This window comes from Quercus robur, chromosome 4 (genome assembly GCF_932294415.1).
Source record: "Quercus robur chromosome 4, dhQueRobu3.1, whole genome shotgun sequence".
NCBI lineage: Eukaryota > Viridiplantae > Streptophyta > Magnoliopsida > Fagales > Fagaceae > Quercus > Quercus robur.
In genome coordinates, this window is record NC_065537.1 from 31,828,187 (window position 1) to 31,836,929 (window position 8,743).

General features: G+C 37.3%; 1 long non-coding RNA gene across 1 annotated transcript in view; it reads left to right on the forward strand.

Moving 5' to 3' along the window:
• The window catches only part of LOC126721139 (uncharacterized), a 71,314-nt gene that overhangs the window by 11,748 nt on the left and 50,823 nt on the right, over positions 1–8,743 (forward strand). The window lies entirely within an intron of this gene.

Genomic DNA, 8,743 nt, shown 5'->3' on the forward strand with positions numbered 1-8,743 from the left:
TCTTACTTGTATTTCTATAATTTAATCCTGATGAAACTTGGTTAAAATTTGAATTTTATTTTTGAAATATGTTTTCCTTTATATAAAATTTTATTAATTTATCAATCTCACTAGCATCCTATTTTTAATATTAAAAGAAAGAAGAATATGGGGTTTATTACGATAGAATAAATTATGTGAAAAATATATATATATATATATACAGACACTTGGCGCAATTATGACTTTTAGACCCACTTTTTACCATATTATTAGTCTTTTCTTTTCTTTTTTACAAGAACTATATTTTTAGTTAAAGTGTTGTGTGGGGGTCCAAGGACAGCACCCCTACTAGGCTGTGCCCAAGGAGCATATGGACCCAATGAGGATTTAAGGATAGCTCCACTGTTGGGGCACACCTGAGGAGCGTATAGGCCCAACAAGTAGAAACAATAGTGGGATAGTTAGCATTACATGAAGAAAGGGTTTGAACAAGGACCACTAAACAACCCAAGGAGGAAGAAAGGAACCTTGTCCCAAAGGTAACCACCCCAAGGTAACGGGGAGGAGTAACACCCTTTGTTTGGAAGTGTAAAAGGAAAGGGAGTGGGAAACGTGTTAAGGAAGCACCCATCACCTCCGCATTGAATACATTGCACCAGTTAGGTCAGCCGGATTAATGGCTGAATGACACCTGAACAGTGCCAAGACAAGCTATAGCTCACTCAACACTTCCCTAAAGGAGGGATGGGACAAGCATTTAGGGGGATTCAACCACCCTCCATGTGGAGGGTCAAGATGAAAACTAGCTACTATAAAAAGATGAGAGATCACATTGAACAAAGATCGGAACTGGGAATTCAAGCTAGGAGTTAACTGTGGAATGGAATTAAGTGTCGTTGGATAAGTTTTTCCCTGTGGCTCATTAATGACTTTAACCCCATATATGGGGTTTCCTGAATTCATGGATGCACCTTCGAAATTTTGAGTTTACCTTTCACTTTCATTCCGTTGGCCAGCTATCTTGGAGAATAACTTATCCCGTGATACATGCAAGGAATCAAGCGTTACCAAAAATCATTGATTTGCCTTAAATGCACATATATTGGATCCTTCTTCAGCACTGACTCCCCTGAACCCTGCTCTGATTAGGCAACACTAGTACCCTATGCACATGATTTCTAATGATCAGTAATAGGATCTTCTTGAGCTGTTTTGATCGATTGAGTTGATGGCCCTACTTTTGACTTATAGAAACCAAGTATCGAGATAACTGATTTGCGTGAAGTAGAGAAAGGTGGTGCTCGCATACTCGGACCAAATTGTCTTTAGGTTAACGAGAGTGTTCCTTCACTTTCCAGCCAGAGTGCATAATCCTTGTCGTCATGATCGAGACAGCCACACCAGTAGCAAATATTTGGCAAACATTCATATTTAAAACTAATCCACACTTCTTTATCTTTCCCTAAGGAAACTAGGCAACCACGACACAGGGTTCAGAGATATCCATAGAAACTCCTACCCAAATGAAATTCTCCCCCTCAGAATTTGCTAGAGTCTTTGTGGGTATGATATGAGCTAAGACTTCGCAAATTTTCTCAGTTGCTTTTGTGTTCATGTACCTAATTGGAAGGTCATGAACTTGCACCCAGAAGGTCGTTTTCCCAAACTTAAGGTCATCAACTAAGTGGACATGATGCAAACCTCAATCTACACGCTTTGAGACCCAACAAATAATATTGGAATACTTGCTCAAGAAAGCTAAAATTCAAATTTTGATAGAAACCCCTACCCAACGTTTATAAATGAAACGCGAACCAAATGTATAAGTAACAGACCTCGACCCAATGATTATAACTGAATCACAAACCAAAAATATAACATTTGAACGCTACAAGGAAGAATCCCTAATAAGTTCACAGTTCTTGAAGAACCAAAAGAAGAGCAAAGCCTTACCTTTTTCTGATTTTTATTCAATAAATCCTCTATTACAATGAGTGCATGCTATTTATAAGACATGACTAAAAATAGGAAAATATAAAAAATAAAAAAAGTTCTAAATAAAGAAGTCTAAAATTGAGATAGATTTGGTCTGAAATTAGTAACTCCAGAATAGGAAAAATATCTATTAATTGATATGGAGCTGGAAAGTCAATCAGCCATTAATTCACACCATAAATCACGCCCAATTAAGCTAGATCAGCCCTCAATAGCTTGGATTAAATTTATTAAGCCTTCATCTTCTTTTGGACCAAGCTTGGAATGTCCTATGTTAGGATTAGCCCACATATCTTGAATCAACCCATTAAGTGCTTCTTTGATCTTCTTAGATCTTGCTTTAGTAATAGGCGCAATTGGAATATGCCAGGATCCTTTAATGCTTGTTGATTTTCATCATTCCTCCTCTCTTCAAAAGGATTCGTCCTCGAATCGTCACCTACATCAAAAGGAGAAAGATAAAAAACATCAAATGTAGCACTAATGTTATACTCACCTAGAAGATCCAACTTGTATGCATTATCATTAATTCTCTCAAGGACTTGAAATGGACCATCCCCTCTAGGATGTAGCTTGGACTGCCTATGGGCTGGAAATCTTTCTTTTCTCATTTGCACCCAAACCCAATCACCCAGTTCAAAGAAGACTTGTCGACAACCCTTGTTGGCATTGGTCGCATATTGCTCATTTTTCTTTTCTATATGTTGTCGTACACTTTCATGGAGTTTCTTCACCATCTCAGCCTTCTTTTAACCATCCAAACTAGTCATTTCATTAACTGGTAAAGGCAGCAAATCCAAATGAGTTAGTAGATTAAAACCATAAACAATCTCAAATGGTGAAAAATTTGTAGTAGAATGAACACTTCGATTATATGCAAACTCAATGAATGGCAAACAATTCACCCAATTTTTTAAATTCTTCTGAATTATAGTACGCGACAAAGTAGATAAAATTCTATTCACTACCTTAGTTTATCCATCCGTTTAGGGGTGACAAGTAGTCGAAAATAGTAGTTTAGTTCCCAACTTTCTCCACAAGACTTTACAAAAATAGTTAAGGAACTTAACATCACGATCAGACACAATACTCCTAGGAACACCATGGAGTCGTAGTATCTCTCTAAAGAACAAATTAGTGATGTAGGTTGCATCATTAGTTCTATGACAAGATAGGAAATGTGCCATCTTTGAAAACCTATCAACAACCACAAAAATTGAATCCCTACCTTTCCTTGACCTAGGCAAGCCTAAAACAAAATCCATAGAAATATCGACCCAAGGTGCACTAGGTACGAGCAAAGGAGTGTATAATCCATGTGGTAAGACTCTAGATTTGGCCTGCCTATAGGTAATGCATCTAGCACAAGCTCTCTCCACATCACGTTTGATCTTTGGTTAAAAAAATGATCATGTAACACGTCTAAAGTTTTCCTTACACCAAATTGACCCATTAAACCACCTCTATGTGCTTCATGAGAAGCAACTCACGCATAGAACTATTAGGCTCACAAAGTCTATTTTCTCTAAACAAGTACCCAGCTAGTCTATAAAATTTACCAAATGCTGCCTTCTCACACGTTCCATACACACTAGCAAAGTCATCATCATTAGCATACAATTCCTTAACATATTCAAATCCTAATAACTTTGCATTTAAAGGAGAGACAAAGGCATACCTTCTTGATAATGCATCAGCTACAATATTTTCCTTACCTTGTTTGTATTTGATTACATAAGGGAAGGTCTCAATGAATTCCACCCACTTGGCATGTCTTCTATTCAACTTACCTTGTCCATTCAAGTGCTTTAAGGACTCATGGTCGGTATGTATGACAAATTCTTTTGGCCAAAGGTAATGTTGCTAAGTCTCCAATGCTCTCACCAATGCAGAAAGCTCATTGTCATATGTTGGATAGTTCAAAGCTGCCCCATTTAACTTTTCACTAAAATAAGCTATTGGCCTCTTCTCCTGCATCAAAACAGCTCCAATACCTATTCCTGAAGCATCACACTTAATCTCAAAAGTTTTAGAAAAATCAGGTAATGCTAATAAAGGAGCACCACATAACTTTTCTTTAATTTCAATAAATGCACGATCTTACTCACTACCCCATTTAAAACCCACAGATTTTTTTAACAATTTCAGTGAGTGGTGTGGCTAGTGTACTGAAATCTTTGACAAATCAGTGATAAAAACTAGCCAAACCATAAAAACTTCTTACCTTAGTGATTGACTTAGGTGTGGGCCATTCCTTGATAGCCTTCACATTTTCCTCATCCACCTCAATTCCTTTTGTTTGTTTTTAGACCCCTTAAAACATAACCAGATTAACCTAGTTAATAAGCCAAGTGATTACTTAGTCAAATTATCAAGTCTAGGTTAACACAAACATCATATTATTGTAAAGTGCAGAAAATAAAGAACACAACAATATGATAACTCAGGAAAACCAAACCAGTAAAAAAAACCTAGGGAGGATTTAACCTAGCTATTCTCAAGGTAAACTGAATTCACTATGAAAGAATTGAATTTTACACAATAGCGACTTAGACCACTAACATCCTATTGCTACCTTGAGTAGGAAACTTACTACCACGACCACGTGACAGCTTCGAGTCCACGGACTACTTCTTTCTTTGATTCCCAACAAGTACAAGCATTCCCGCTTATGTATCTTTAAGCTCTTGAATCAGCAACTGAATTGATTACCAAGTTTTTGACATAATCTTGAATCTTGAAAACTCTAAGTGTATGTGAAGGCAACCACCTCTAGATCTCACAAAAAATTCACACACACAGCATAAAGAGCAACTCTAAAACGTGGCTAGGGTTTTCCCTTTTATACTTAAGACAAAACATAAAACCCTACAAGTTAAACGTGCTTGGGCTGAGTTGGAAATTCTGCATAAAAAAACAATCTGCACGACTTTCGATCGATCGAGTCTAATTCTCGATTGATCGAGCCAAGCAGATTTACACAGTAAATCCTACAGCTACTTGATTCCAACTTTACATATAACCACATACTTTGAGCAAGTCCAAACAAGACTAAAATGTTTTGATCATGGTTTGCCAACATTACAAAATGAAGTTTTAATACATTAGTTCCTAATTCCTTAGAACCCAACACCTTTCACGCTAACAACATAATCAAGAAACACAACTGTGTCTATGCAAAATGAACATTTCTTTAAATTGGCATATAGTTTTTCTTTTCTCAAAACAGCAAGCACACAATGCAAATAATCGATATACTAAGTTCTTACTATACACCAAAATATCATCAAAATAGACCACAATAAATCTGTCTATAAACGCACGCGATGCATGATTTATTAACCTCATGAATATACTTGGTGCATTAGTTAGACCAAAAAGTATTACCAACCACTCATACAATCCGTATTTAGTTTTAAAGGCAATTTTCCATTCATCACCCTCTTTCATCCTAATTTGATGACACCCACTTTTCAAATCAATTTTTGTGAAAATATATGATCCATGCAATTCATCCAACATGTCATCCAGCCTAGGGATAGGATGTCTATAGTTTATCGTAATTTTGTTGATAACCCTGCAATCAACACACATTCTCTAAGTTCCATCCTTTTTAGGCACAAGCAGCACCGACATCGTGCAGGGACTCATGCTCTCTCTCACGTGTCCTTTGGTTAGCAACTCCTCAATTGACCTTTGAAGTTCCTTGTCTCCTCCGAATTACTCCTATAGGCTGGTCAATTAGGAATTGTCGCACTTGGCAGAAAATCAATTTAATGCTCTATTCCTCTAATAGGTGGCAATTCACTAGGCACATCATTAGGATATACGTCCTCATATTCTTGCAACAAAGAGACAACAATACTAGGCAAAGATTTATCAAGTTCGTTAGTATTAAAACATGCCTCTTTGTAAAAGAGTACAAATATAGGCTGGTTTGTATAAAAAGAACTCTTTATAGCACTCGCCTTAGCATAAAAACTCGCTTGTTTTTTTTTTTTTTTTTTTCTCTCATTTTTTTTTCACTCTCTATTTTCTGTTCACTCTCTTTTTCATCATCTTTTTTTGAACTCTCAGTCTAATATTTTTTTTTTCAAGTCATTCATTCTTTTTAATTTCATTTGATCTTCATACACTTGTCTTAGAGTCAACGGTACAAGAGTAATGATTTTATTGTCTTTTACAAAAGAATGTCTATTCTTGAACCTGTCATGATTAACCTTCCTGTCAAACTGCCATGGCTTGCCCGATAATATGTGACCCGCATGCATTGGAATAACATCACAAAGTACTTCATCCTTGTACCTCCCAATTGAAAAAACCACCAGTACTTGCTTATTTACCTTAATCTCTCCACAATCATTCAATCACTGCAACCTGTACGGTCAAGGGTGTTTCAAGGTAGGTAAATTCAAATTTTCAACTAAAGTAGTGCTAGCCACATTAGTACAACTCCCCCCATCAATGATCATATTACATACCTTATTGTTGTTGTGGCATCTAGTATGAAAAATGTTCTCCCTTTGTTGTTCCATGTCATCCTCTTTGACTTGGGTACTTAAAGCACGCTTAGCCACAAGTGACTCACCCTCCACTAGATACTCCACATCATTGTCACAAGCATCGTCAAGTGATGGAATCTGGTCATCATCGCCCTCGCTTTCAGTTTCCACCTCTCCATCAATACGTGCAGTCATGGTTCTCTTATTTGGGCATTGTGAAGTTATATGACCTACTCCCAAACAACGAAATCACTTAATATCACGATTATGAGTTTGGGATTCGTTTTTACCTTTTTTTACACTAGGAACTTCATTTCTCCTTTTTGGAGGTTCGGTTTTGGACTTAAAAACAGCCCCTTTGTCTTTCCTCCCATTTGACCTCCATGAAGCAGAGGAGCCCAGATTTTGAAAATTTTAGTCATTCTTACTTCTATTTCTATAATTTAATCTTGATGAAACTTGGTTAAAATTTGAATTTTATTTTTGAAATATGTTTTCTTTTATATAAAATTTTATTAATTTATCAATCTCACTAGCATCCTATTTTTAATATTAAAAGAAAGAAGAATATGGGGTTTATTACGATAGAATAAATTATGTGAAAAATATATATATATATATATACAGACACTTGGCGCAATTATGACTTTTAGACCCACTTTTTACCATATTATTAGTCTTTTCTTTTCTTTTTTACAAAAACTATATTTTTAGTTAAAGTGTTGTGTGGGGGTCCAAGGACAGCACCCCTACTAGGCTGTGCCCAAGGAGCATATGGACCCAATGAGGATTTAAGGATAGCTCCACTGTTGGGGCACACCCGAGGAGCGTATAGGCCCAACAAGTAGAAACAATAGTGGGATAGTTAGCATTACATGAAGAAAGGGTTTGAACAAGGACCACTAAACAACCCAAGGAGGAAGAAAGGAACCTTGTCCCAAAGGTAACCACCCCGAGGTAACGGGGAGGAGTAACACCCCTTGTTTGGAAGTGTAAAAGGAAAGGGAGTGGGAAACGTGTTAAGGAAGCACCCATCACCTCCGCATTGAATGCATTGCACCAGTTAGGTCAGCCGAATTAATGGCTGAATGACACCTGAATAGTGCCAAGACAGGCTATAGCTCACTCAACACTTCCCTAAAGGTGGGATGGGACAAGCATTTAAGGAGATTCAACCACCCTCCATGTGGAGGGTCAAGATGAAAACTAGCTACTATAAAAAGATGAGAGATCACATTGAACAAAGATCGGAACTGGGAATTCAGGCTAGGAGTTAAGTGTGGAATGGAATTAAGTGTCGTTGGATAAGTTTTTCCCTATGGCTCATTAATGACTTTAACCCCATATATGGGGTTGCCTGAATTCATGGATGCACCTTCGAAATTTTGAGTTTGCCTTTCACTTTCTTTCTGTTGGCCAGCTATCTTGGAAAATAACTTATCCCGTGATACATGCAAGGAATCAAGCGTTACCAAAAAATCATTGATTTGCCTTAAATGCACATATATTGGATCCTTTTTCAACACTGACTCCCCTGAACCCTGCTCTGATTAGGCAACACCAGTAACCTATGCACATGATTTCTAATGATCAGTAATAGGATCTTCTTGAGCTGTTTTGATCGACTGAGTTAATGGCCCTACTTTTGACTTATAGAAACCAAGTATCGAGATAACTGATTTGCGTGTAGTAGAGAAAGGTGGTGCTCGCATACTTGGACCAAATTGTCTTTGGGTTAACGAGAGTGTTCCTTCACTTTCCAGCCAGCGTGCATAATCCTTGTCGTCGTGATCGAGACAGCCACACCAGTAGCAAATATTTGGCAAACATTCATATTTAAAACTAATCCACACTTCTTTATCTTTCCCTAAGGAAACTAGGCAACCACGACACAGGGGTTCAGAGATATCGATAGAAACTCTTACCCAAATGAAATTCTCCCCCTCAGAATTTGCTAGAGTCTTTATGGGTATGATATGAGCTAAGACTTCGCAAATTTTCTCAGTTGCTTTTGTGTTCATGTACCTAATTGGAAGGTCATGAACTTGCACCCAGAAGGTCGTTTTCTCAAACTTAAGGTCGTCAACTAAGTGGACATGATGCGAACCTCAATCTACACGCTTTGAGACCCAACAAATATTATTGGAATACTTTCCCAAGAAAGCTAAAATTCAGATTTTGATAGAAACCCCAACCCAACGTTTATAAATGAAATGCGAACCAAAGGTATAAGTAACAGACCTCGACCTAATGATTATAACTGA